The sequence below is a fragment of the Vulpes vulpes genome, chromosome X (assembly GCF_048418805.1).
Source record: "Vulpes vulpes isolate BD-2025 chromosome X, VulVul3, whole genome shotgun sequence".
Lineage (NCBI taxonomy): Eukaryota > Metazoa > Chordata > Mammalia > Carnivora > Canidae > Vulpes > Vulpes vulpes.
The window spans coordinates 81,072,358-81,085,207 of record NC_132796.1 but is presented as its reverse complement, the minus strand read 5'-3'; the positions used below and the strand labels follow the sequence as shown (position 1 = coordinate 81,085,207).

The window sequence follows — 12,850 nt, the reverse complement described above, 5'->3', positions numbered from 1 at the left end:
CATGATTAACCACCTAGGAAATTAAGCCTAGGGATTGTCTGTGAATCTGTGACTCTGAAAACTTGGAGAACATGCATACACCCAATCACACTGACCTGAGTACAACCTCTAGAAGGTGTGCTTACAAAAGTGATTGTAATTTACTAAGTGTTCATCTTGTTTGATGAATATCTGGGAGCAGATCAGGCATGAACAGAATACATTATAGAATTAGAGAAGCACAAAGAACCAGAGGATGGTAGGGCCTGGATAAGAAGTAACCTGTGAGACCCAAGGACTCAAGTACTTTTGTCCTGTGGCAGGTATATCCCTGAGTAGATTTCCCATGAAGGTCTACCTATGTGGAGAGAAAATATGTGAAAAGTTGACATTGGTAGTCTTGGAACCTGATGATGATTATGTAGCCTTCTGTAAAAGAACCAGTAGCAAATATATCTCTGAGATCTTTGTTCTATAAGGCCACCACTGAGAGACCTCGACTGGGTCATTGTGTGCTGACAGAATCTAGGGCCTCCATGGCAAGAGCTGGCCCCAGGTCCCTGGTGAATTCACAAAGGTAAACCCATCTTTTGAAGGCTCATGAGAGGAAAAAAAAAAGAAGGTGGCCATTCCTCATGCCTCCTCCTCTAAGGGAACAATACAATTCTAAGCGCATTATGTATCAGGTATTGTATTAGAGACTGGAGACCCAAAGATGAATAAGAGAATGTCCTGCTTTCAAAGATCACACAATTTAGTGAGGGAGTGAGACATAAGTAGCTACAATACAGTGAGACAAGAGCTAATGGAGGGATAGAGCCAGTGTTAAGTAAATACAAGGAGGAAGTAATTTACCCTAGAGCTCAGAGGAAACTTCACAGAGGAGGCTGGTACCTGAACACAGTTTTGAAGTAATAAGTAGGAGTTTTTCCTATGGGTACTGCCACCAGTGTTATGTCTGTCTAGGTGACCAACCCCCTGTTATGAAGACATGCTCCCTCCTGAACTTGCTTGGGCTTTGTAGCAAATTATTACCCCCCACAACTCCTTTCCCCTTGGCCCACCACGGTTCCTACTATAATTATTATAAATATTTCTATCAAAGTCCTTTCCTGGACCAGTTTTCATCAGCTGGTAGGGAAATCTCTCTTGCCTAGAAACTTCCACAGGTGTACCTAAGAGAGGGTTAGACTATATGTTGGCAAATAGAACTTCAATAAAAGAGAGTTAGGAAGGGCTGCTTAATCCAGTGGCTGTCAACCTCTCACATGCAACAGATTTCTAGATCACCCCCAGAGCTTCTGAGTTAGTAAATCTGGAAGGGGCCCAAAGAATTTGCATTCAAGCAAGTTCCCTGTTAATGCTGAAGCTGCTGGTTCCAGGGCCACACTTTGAGAACCAGTTTAATCCACCTGGGTAATTAAAGCCATGGACCAAAATAGAGGTTCTCAGACTTGCTTGCACACAGAAATCACCTGGGGAGATTTAAAAGATCCATGTGCCCAGTTCTCACCTCCCACCCCAAACCAATTAAGTGAAAATATCTGGGGGTGGAAGGCAGGCATTGGTATTGTTTAAGGTCCCCAGGAGATCCCAATTTACAGCCAATACTGAGAACCACTAGCCAACGACTTGTGGCCCACTTAACCCAGAATCTCTACATTGTCAGTTCACCAGACATGATATACACAGAATCCCAAAGAGTGAAATTCTCTTACGTGGTGATGGTGAGAATTTCAGTGCTACATGTTTCTATAGAGTGCAATGAAACTTTCTGGGTTTTCCCCCAGTACATTAAAAAAAAAAAAAAACCCTACATGTATGTTACAACCCCCTTCAAACTAACACCTTCTTTCTCACTACCCCTCACTACTATCTGATTTTGAATTCCGTCATTGCTGAACAGCAGATGCATAGGACAGCTATTGGGACTTCCATGCCAAAATGAAAGTCACTTGCACATCTAGCCTTGACTTAAAAAAAAAAAAAAAAGCACAAAAACCCCCAACCAGTATGAAAAAGGAATGCGCTTATAAATTGCTTTTTGGAAATCATCAATCAGGCTGAAATCAAATGGTGTACAATCACAGCAGATACATTATATTAAGTTCAAACAGGGTGTTTTAGTTCTTGGATGATTAGTGCTTGAAGCACCTGTCCTTACAAACCGTCTTTGTTCCCTTAAGAAAATTGCTCACTGCGCGCCTTACATTTGCTGCCTCCTAAAACTCTTATTTCCGTTGGCCACAATTCCACCACGCTCACTGTCCTTTGCTTACTTTTTTTCTGCTCTGTAGAAAAACCCAGTCCTAAGCACGCACACACACACACACACCTCTTTGCTCCCTTTCCACGCTCCCTGGATCTGCCTGCATGCTTAGTGCTTTCATTTCCCCAACTTCCTTTCACCATTGTGGCTCAAAACATTCTCCTCCACGTAATCTCATTGCTCATGAGTATGCATAATCCTCCTCACCTCTCTTTAGTTCATGCCTCATTACCTCAGGAAATGCATGCCCCTCTTTCCATTCCATTTAGTAATATACAAATGACCTTCATCATAGCTGTGCAGCCTGAGTAGGGCTGGTGATGCATGGAGGCAAGGGAGCAGAAAGCTCTGTAATCTGAAGGGGAATCAGCGTAAGGAGCCAGTGCCATGAACCTCTACAGCACTTCAGAGAGAATGGATGTCCTCTTCCAAATTTCTACAAAAAGAATAAAACTGGTGTTTGTTGGGGGGTGGGACTGATGTTTGGAGGGGGCAGGGGTCTCGATCGGTAGCCTAACAAGAGGACTCCTGCCTGGTTGATTAGTGCTGATTTGCTTACATGCCCTTACCCCCTATCTAGGTATAACGCACCACTGCCTTGTACTCAACACTAGATCATAAATATTGTTTGATGTTTTACCAAGTTCTTCAGAAATGTCATTTTAAAGGCTGCAGAGTAGTGCATCCTGTGGCATATACCACAGTTAAATCTGCTGGCTCGATTACAAAAATACACAGACTCAGGAAAAGGTTGAAAGGAAATGCACCAGTATGTTAACAGTGGTTCTCTCTGGGTGGCAGGATTACTCGTGACTTCATTTTTCAAGCATATTTTTCGATTTTCCAAATTTTCTACAATGGATAAGACTGCTTTTTTACTTAAAAAAACACCTCCAAAACATTACTTAAAAAATAAATGTAAAAAGCTGTGTCTGCCAAACTTACACAGAAATCCTCATGTATGTCTTTTTGTCTTCAGAGGATTAAACCTGCTTTTCATCAAGTACTACCCCTTGAGGGAAACAAAAACCCAGACGATTTTTTTTCCAGCCATTGTTTTCGTTTTAATTGCAACAGTATTATTTCCAACTAATTTCCATTGCAAAATATCCACACTTTCAGTTATATTAGGGGCTAAACTGGCCTTTGTGGAAGTGGCCTGGGAACCTAATCACCACACATAATGCAGCTTCTATGGGAAAATGCACTCCGAGTTCCAAATGATTAACTTAAAAATGAACTTGTGGAACACGTCCTGTGTGTAAGCTGGGGACTATCTTTGTAAAAAGAAAATTGCTACCCACTGCCCTGCTAATGGGAGACAAATACAGTTACAGCCAGTACAACATTCACGGCAGAAAGTGTTTTACTAAAAAAGTCAAGTCTTGCATGAAGAAAGATCAAGGAAAATAGATCTAGGAGTGAAGGATCACATTTTGGTTTTATTTGAGTTAGGGAAAACTGAAAGGAAATGAGCTGGCGGTTAGATCAGAGCTTTTTGTTGGCTCCCCTGTAATCCACGCATGTGGTTCGCAAATTGGACTCCCTCTACGATCCCCTCAAGGGCAGCTGAGAAGGAAAAGCAGCAGGACAGGGAGATACACGTAGACTCTGAGAGCCTGCGCCCACACCTATCTGCTTCAATTAGAGACATGTTTCTTTTTTCTTTTTTCTCTATTTCTCCATGCTTCCAAGCAAGGTTTCATTTGAACCCGGGGCTAGCTGCAGTCGTCTGAAAACCAGTGGGCCACAGGGCACAGTGATGATCCCTGGGCATGGCATGTACAGTCCTCCATGATTGGGGCCCCTTGTCAGCTTCGTAGTCCTCACTGGGTGCCCCTCTTCCCCTGCCCCCATGTACCTACACAACGGCTGAAACTCACAAACTGCTCAAGCCAATTTCACTCTAGTTTTAAATCTGCCTACAACGCTGGCCCCACTTCCCTTAAGTGCCTGGTGGACTCCTGCTTGCCTTTTAAGCTCTAGTTTACATGGCATTTCCTCTTTAAGGCCTTCTCCATCTCTCCAGACAGGGCGACCAACTGCCTTGGTTTTCTGGGGACTGTTCTAGCTTTTAGTATGGAAGGCAAGCAAACCAGGACAGTGGGTTACCTGCTAGGGAGAGTTAGCCAATGCCTCCTTTGAGCCACCATGGCTGTTTGTTCAGACATCTATTTTCACATTGTATTGGAAACACCTGTTGCCTGTTTCTAGGCCTGCCTTCCTGGACTGTGAAGGGAGGATTGTGTCATGGGCATCTCTGGATTTTACGGCCACTGGCCCCACACGGGTCCCCAGTAAACATGTTTGTTACTGAATGAGATGAGAGCCTCAATGTGTGAATTAATTTAACTGAGCTGGGAATATCACAGACTTGGATACACAGAGTAGTAAATCTCAGAGCCTAAAGTGAAGTATTAAACATATAAGAAGATATACAGGGGGGATCCCTGGGTGGTGCAGTGGTTTAGCGCCTGCCTTTGGCCCAGGGCGCGATCCTGGAGACCCAGGATCGAATCCCACGTCGGGCTCCCGGCATGGAGCCTGCTTCTCCCTCTGCCTATGTCTCTGCCTCTCTCTCTCTCTCTGTGTGTGACTATCATAAATAAAAATTTAAAAAAATTAAAAAAAAGAAGATATACAGGGGACGCCTGGGTGGCTCAATGGTTGAGCATCTGCCTTTGGCTCAGGTCATGATCCCAGGGTCCTGGGAACAAGTCTCACATCAGGTTCCCCACTGGGAATCTGCTTCTCCCTCTGCCTATGTCTCTGCCTGTCTCTGAGTGTCTCTATGAATAAATAAAATAAAATCTTTAAAAAAAAAGATACACAAAGAATGAGCAAAACACCTTTCCTGGCACATGGTAACTTCTGATGCCCACCCCTCGGTGTGGCAGAAGGAAAAGAGCTCCAGGAACAAACTATGGAAGGGGATGACATCCAAGGGAAGGAAAACTGGAAAAAGGTGGCCATAACATGGTAAATGGGAGGGAAATGGGAGGGAATGATGGTCTCTGGAACTTGAAACATAGTTCAGAAATGGAGACTCCTCTGACCAATCTTGCAGGGGAAAGGCGCTCTTGATTAATCTTTTGATTAATCTTTTGCTACATCATTAACCAAGGTCCGTTTGATTCCTCTGATGAGGAAATGCAGGCCCTGTGACCTACTGACCTTGTTTATAATGTTAGAAAGTCCACCTTGGGGCAAAATGTGACTTTCTTCATGGTGATATTCAAATTACCTAGAAGTTTCTGAAGTTTTGGAATTTTTTTTAAAGATTTTATATATTTATTTATTAGAGAGAGAGAGCGAGCACACACCAGCAGGAGGGGCAGAGAGAGGGAGAGAGAGGATCTCCAGTAGATTCCCCACTGAGCAGGGAGCCTGACATGGGGTTCAAACTCACAACCCTGAGATCATGACCTGAGCTGAAACCAAGAGTCAGACGCCCAACTGACTGAGCCACCCAGGCACCCCTTATGTTCTGGGATTTGGAATAATAACTCTAAATCTTTTGGCGGTAACATAAAAACATCACAATTTTTGCTGACCCTGATGTGCAACTAAAATTTACCTAAGTACTCCAAGAAAAACTACTCTACCCAGTTGAAGGAATAATTCAATTTACCTTATTGGCAATTTCCTCAGTTAAAAGAGATCAATGCAGTCATCTTAGAAGTTACCACATTTCTCCAAAGAGGTCCCCAAACAATCCATATGTGCCCAATAAATTTTCATTAAGGTAGTTTTGCAACAGGACTAACCATTTAATTAAAAAGCTTCAGTTTGTGACTTAAGTTCATTGTAACACTTTATAAAGTTTGGATTAAGATGCTAGAAAACAAACCAGAGGGCTTAAATGGCAATGTGTTAGTAACCATGAGAGGCCCCAGCACTGATATAAAGACTCAATTTACAAAGACAATAGGGTGTGGCACAAACATTTCTTTTGAGGTTTAGTATTTGGGACCCAAAACACATTTCCCATGGAAATTGTGTTATACATGGTGAACAGGCTCCCAACCTCGCCAACAAAAATCTATTTAACAAAACAATGTAACCAATAAGACCAAGAGAGCTATTCAACTGTGTCTCAGTATCTCTAGAAATACTATGTCCATGGAAAGTATTAATAGCGAACATTTATTTGGTGATTACTATTAGGTGACTTAATCCATATGACAATCCCCTGAGGTAGACTTGATTATGACCCCCAATGGACAGATGAAGGAACTAAGGGCTGTGGGATTAATGTAACTTTGTCCAGTATTGCACAACTAGCAAGGGGGAAGTCAATATCTGAATCTAGGGAATGTGAGTCCAGAGTCTGTGCTCTCGACCACTGCAAATATCGCCTCACACTGTTCCCAGTCTCTGAGGAAGGAATTCTCCTAGCAGGGGCAGACAAGGGCTCTTCAATGAGGTACAGTGAGCAACTTCACCTCTACCTCTACAGGGGAAACAGACCCTCCTGAGGTCAATTGTTCTCCACTTGTTTGGAAATGGGGAACAAGAGCAAGACCCTAGTTTAAGGGTTTCACAATATATTCCCCCATGTCTATGTCTATGTTGAGAATTTATAGGCAGCTTGTACTCTGGTTGTTGCCTACAACCTCCTGTCGTCCTGGTTCCTTTCTCATTTTAGAATTTCCAACTACTTTTGAGTGTTTTATGAGAGTGATTTGGCAACTAGTGACGACGCCTTATGGCTTAGTTTACTCGTGACCTGAGATTTCAGAGGTCAGAGGCCAGAGTGTCCTGCCGCCTCTGATGTGTTTATGGATTTCATGAAAGGCCCTGACTTTTCTTTCTTTTTAAGAAGGTAGGGAATGGGACTAAATGTGCAAAAAGAAGTTACTATAACTAATGTTTTCTTTCACATGTTGACTTATTTGTCCCAACAGTCCAGCGTGACAATAAGCAGCATGGGATAATTTTATTCCCTACTTGTCTTGCATAGTAGTTCTCATCTGTCACCAAAAAACAGTGCAGGGGGAGGGGTTCTTGTTGTTGTTTAATCCTTAAAAAGTCATTTAAAATGAACCTATTACAGATCTAGCTCCTTACAGGTTGATGGCAAAGAGTAATTAGGTACCACTGACTGATTAGGTGTCAGCCTAGCTTTAGAGCACCCTTTTCAAGCATAAAGGACTGGCCACTGCCAGAAAATAAAGACCAGATGACTCTGACAATGGATTTGCTCACTTTAATCTCTCAGGATTAATAGTGCTTGTCAAGAAACGTGGAGCAGGCTCTGTGTGCTCAGAATGAAACCCTGGGCACCCCAGACAGCAACCCAAGGTTGAGTATCAGAGGGGATCTGGAAGTGGGGATGAGGGAAAGTATAGACTCAGAAAAGATCCCAGAGTGTAGACTACGGATCCCTGCAGCAGTTCTTTTTTTTTTTTTTTTTTTTTTATTTATGATAGTCACAGAGAGAGAGAGAGAGAGGCAGAGACACAGGCGGAGGGAGAAGCAGGCTCCATGCACCGGGAGCCTGATGTGGGATTCGATCCCGGGTCTCCAGGATCGCGCCCTGGGCCAAAGGCAGGCGCCAAACCGCTGCGCCACCCAGGGATCCCTCCCTGCAGCAGTTCTATCACTGCAGTGCTTTTTCCAGGTTTCTCCCCAAGAGTCCTATCAGAGTGGGGAAGCCTGGTTCTACATGCAGCAGGTTTCATTCACATCATGATCAAGTGTCTTTGCTTGGTAGGAAAAGGGGGGATCTCCCTCCTTTCTGGGATACAGATTTAGTCAGGAGATGATGAAAAAGACATCTCTGAGATGCTTCCTGAAGATTATTTCCCTGAAAGCACTCCTAAAGACAACACACGCTCAAACCATGGCTCTTTTGGCACTCAAGGAAGGCCATAGCCTATTTATAGCCTAAGAACACAGAGTTAGAGATCCATAAGTTTCTCCTTTTACTTAAGTAATGCTCATGTGGAAGCCCAACAGAAAGAGCTAATTAAAGAGGACCTGTTCTGGTGGAATCAAGAGCCATGTGACTTCCCCCTTGGGTTCTTTAAGCCCAAGAAACTCCATAGAATTCTAGGGCTTTGTGAATTCCACTGGCAACCAATAATCTCAACAACTTCCACTTGTTTGAAGTAATAAGGAGGTGGAGGCTCAGCAAGAAGTAACCTATGCAAGGCCAGGAATTCCAAACTGGCAGACCAAGGAGTAGAATTCACTCTTCTTTTTTTTTTTTTTTTTTAAATTTTTTATTTATTTATGATAGTCACAGAAAGAGAGAGAGAGAGGCAGAGACACAGGCAGAGGGAGAAGCAGGCTCCATGCACCGGGAGTCTGATGTGGGATTCGATCCCGGGTCTCCAGGATCGCGCCCTGGGCCAAAGGCAGGCGCCAAACCGCTGCGCCACCCAGGGATCCCTAGAATTCACTCTTCAATTCACATAATGTATACAGCTGGTAGAGACGATAGAAAGCTCTTTGTCTCATCCGCTCACATTTACTGGCCACTCCTGGATGAAAAGCGATGATGAATTTTGCTATCTAAGCACTGGGGCGATTCGTTACAGAAGGAGGAGGAGGAAAAGGAGGAGAAGGGGAAGAGGAGGAAGAAAAAGAAGAGGAAGAGGTGGAGGGAGGGAGGGAAAGAAGGAAGGGATAAGAAGCAGCAAAAAGATCAGCCTGGTTCTTGGGATAATGTTAGCACTTTGCCTCTCCCAGCTACAGAGGTAAGACAGCCTTCATCATGTTAAACTTTCTCTGCTGTGAGGCTCACATAAGACATCTCAGAGTACCCTTTTATCAGAATGCAAAGGGTCTTCTGAAATCATGCTGTAACCAGGTTGGAAAATGTGTATTTCCAAATCATGACAAAGGTCAGAAAGGATCTTTAGGTACCAAGAAAACCCTGATCTTCTTGGTGAAGCCATTTTTCATTGGCAAAAACACAGACTTGAAAAGCCATAGGATAAGACATGCCAGTGGGCATTTCATGAGGCAAATGCCCATCATCACACTCTGTATTTGTCTATTTAGAAGGGAATGTGATTTCTAGGGACTTAACTACGTAGTTATAGGTCTGGTACCCATTAGGGCAATAGGCAAATGCATCATTGGCTTATTCCCAAGTCATGCTTTAAGGATACTGAGAAATGATAAGATGATATTAGGATAAGGGCGTAATTAGTCTTGGCCAACAGTAGGTCCCCGGTCACCACATTTCTAATCTTTCTTTCCCTCCTCTTTGCCTGGTCAGGGTCTCAGGTTTTAGATTGCTGTGGAATCAATTTCTTCTTTGGCTGTCTTCTGGGTCGTAACTCACCAGTTTGAACTGTCTGCTTCTGAATTACAATCTAAATGAGACTTGCAGCTTTCCTATGGCTGGGTCCCATTTTCCTATGCTAAATTCCTGACAACCAATGATTCTTAAGAGCTGTCTATCCTTTGACAGGCAATATTTTTTTCTGATTAAAAAGAAGCCTTGTTACTGTTCTATAATTATTTTAGTTGCAGTTGTCCCAACTGCCCCTCCTTCCAGGCATAGGTTTGCCCTCAAAGTAGGAGGAGTGTCAACAAACCATCAATAAACCTTGCTGTTCCATAGTGGTTTATGGAAAAAGAAGGGAATGCTCCCAGCTCTTCCTGAAATACATTCAAAACAATATTGACTGAGTGCTAGCAAAGTATGCTTGCTTCTCTGGCGCTCAGGAAGTTTATGTCTGACTTTAATTCCAAATGAGCACGCGCCATCAAACCCAGACATTCCAATCCACAACACAGGTTCCAGTGGTTGGAGGAGCTAGGAGCACTTTGGCTCTCAGTTGCTGTTTTTTAGTTGCTGGAGATTCTCTTCTGCTTAACTTCCTTCCCTAGATATATAAGCTAATCAGAATTTCCTTAGTTCTATAATAGTAACTAACATTTGTGTAGTGCTTTAAGTGTGGGGAAAGGGAGAATAAGAAGCCTCAGTAGTGTAGACAGCAGGGCTGATGTTAGATTCCTGCCTTCCCTTCTCTCTGGTCATACAGGTCACGCACACCTAATCATGAATAGCCAGACTGACAGCTTTATTATCACCAATATGCACTATGTACTCAGCGGTTAGCACGTTTTAATGGTAAACTCCATTTTTTTTTTTTTTAAGGAGAAGTAAAATTGAAAACGAAACAGCATCTCATGGATGTCCATGCTGAGATAATGCCATTTCTTTTTTGGTAGTGTTACTGGACTGGTAAGCCAGAAAATGCCATAGAGTGCATCTGGATTTCAACAAGTCTGTAACAGAGTGATATATATGTATGTATGTATGTGTGTGTATGTATGTGTGTGTGTATATATATCCCCACGAAATGGAGATATGTGGACAGAATAAGAGTGTGGTCTTTTCTGGTTGAACAACCATGCTCAAAGAGGGTTGCTGAAGAATCATTTCCAGTCTAGACAACATTCTAGATAGGGCGTGCCATAGAGCCTTGTTTCTGGTTTAGTCCTCGGTGTGGGAACCTGTCATCATTGGTTCTTGAAGCTCCAGAGGTGATTCCAGTACAACACCAAGGAGTAGATCCACTGGTACAGGCTCAGTGGTTCACATACTATGCTACTGTTTTGAGCATTCAGATGTCTCTGATTAATACCAATAACTGTCTTCCAAATATCCAACGTTTGCTACAGTTTCATCGATGCTTAAAGCAAGGTCAGAAAGACAACATGAAAGTTCCTTTCAATTAGGATAAAGGTTTGGAAAAGTACATATAAAAAAGGGGATCCACCCATAATCCAGTAGGGACTTTAAGTAGATGTCAGTGAGACATATCCCAAATGCCAGATTCCATCAAAACCCATTGACCAGGACAGCTCCATTGTGTGTGACTGCGAAGTTCATAAAGAGGCACTGTTTTGGTGTGGAAAAAAAAAACCAAAGATTTGTTTTATGGAAATGATTATCCCTTTTTATTGAGAATCAGGTCATTATAATCACAGGTTTTAGAAAACATATCTCCACCTAACAAAAAGGTTAGGGAGATGAGCAGAACACTAACACTGATTTGCATATCCACAAGGGATGTTGGATTTTAACCCTGGTCACTTTGGCAGACAGAAAGAACAAGGCACTTTATTATTGGAGAGCACACTAAAAATGTCCATGGGTTATAGAACAACATGTTCAAGGCCAATTATTTTGAGTGCAAAGACTTCAGGCAGTGGGGGACAGTAAGAAGCTTGTCTCCTCTCTGTCTCTGGAAGAGTACCAACCTTATAACATCAGTACAGCTAATAACTCTATGACCTTTAAAATTCATTTTATGAGCAAATTAGATAAATTAGTACAGAGCAATTTACATTAAAAAAAATCTCAACCACTTTACAACTAGGGGGGAGAGTAGCTAATTCCTTGCATCAATGATATGCTTTTTTTTAATTTTTTTTTATTTATGATAGTCACAGAGAGAGAGAGAGAGAGAGAGAGAGAGAGAGAGAGAGAAAGGCAGAGACACAGGCAGAGGGAGAAGCAGGCTCCATGCACCGGGAGCCTGATGTGGGATTCGATCCCGGGTCTCCAGGATCGCGCCCTGGGCCAAAGGCAAGCGCCAAACCACTGCGCCACCCAGGGATCCCCGCATCAATGATATGTTAAACTGGCAGCATTCACAAAAGGGCTTGCTCAGTTGCAACGGACACAAAAAAGACACACACATAAAACCACAATGAAAGGCAAACAGCCTTCAACTGTATAGTCCATCTTCACCTTTAACCTGTTCTGTTCGGTGTTACTTGTTCCTTGTAATTTTACTGGACACTGCAGATCCCTCTACTCTTTGCAGGGATCAGAGTATAGCCAGTGAGAAGGGGAAGCTTTAGTAGAAGTGGGGAATCCAATTTCCTTTTACACAGATCCTTTTTTTCTTTTCTCACCTTTCTCTTCATATAATAAATCTCTCTCTCCCTCCCTCCCTCTCTCTCCCCCTTTCTCTCTCTCTCTCTATATATATATATACCCCCCACATATATATACATATACATATATACATATTTCCTACAATGAGCTAGACACTGTGCTAGGTGATTTACATGCATGGCTTTATTTAGTTTTTGTTTTGTTTTGTTTTGTTTTTTAGTTTTTGCAAGACAGGTATTATCCTCATTTGATACAAAAGAAAAACAGGAGGATGTCTGGCTGGCTCAGTGGTTGAGTGTCTGCTTTTGGCTCAGGTCATGATCCCAGGGTCCTGGGATCAAGTCCCATTTTGGGCTCCCCACAGGGAGCTTGCTTCTCTCTCTGCCCGTGTCTCTGCCTCTCTGTCTCTCATGAATAAATAAATAAAATATTAAAAAAAGAAAAACAGGTTTATAAAGGTTTTAAGTGACTTGCTGAAAGTCACAAACCTTGTAGGTTCTGGAGTCAAGTCACACCCAGATCCACCTGACTGCATGGGCTGAATTTTTTCACAACAACATGCGACCCTATCCTCTACTGCGTTGTCTTCCTTCCACTGAATTCTTTCTTTCCTCCCCAAAGCCCAAAGAGGTGGGTGGATGGTAGCATTGGAAGGATTTCAAGGAAAGAAGGACTAACTTGCCTCTCTTTTATACCTCTTCCGAAGCTCTGCAACTTTTCACTTCCCCACA

General features: G+C 42.9%; 1 protein-coding gene across 42 annotated transcripts in view; it reads right to left on the bottom strand.

Annotated features, from left to right (window-relative positions):
• PAK3 (p21 (RAC1) activated kinase 3) overlaps positions 1–12,850 on the bottom strand; it is a 261,514-nt gene that overhangs the window by 10,550 nt on the left and 238,114 nt on the right. The gene's annotated exons all lie outside the window — the stretch shown is intronic.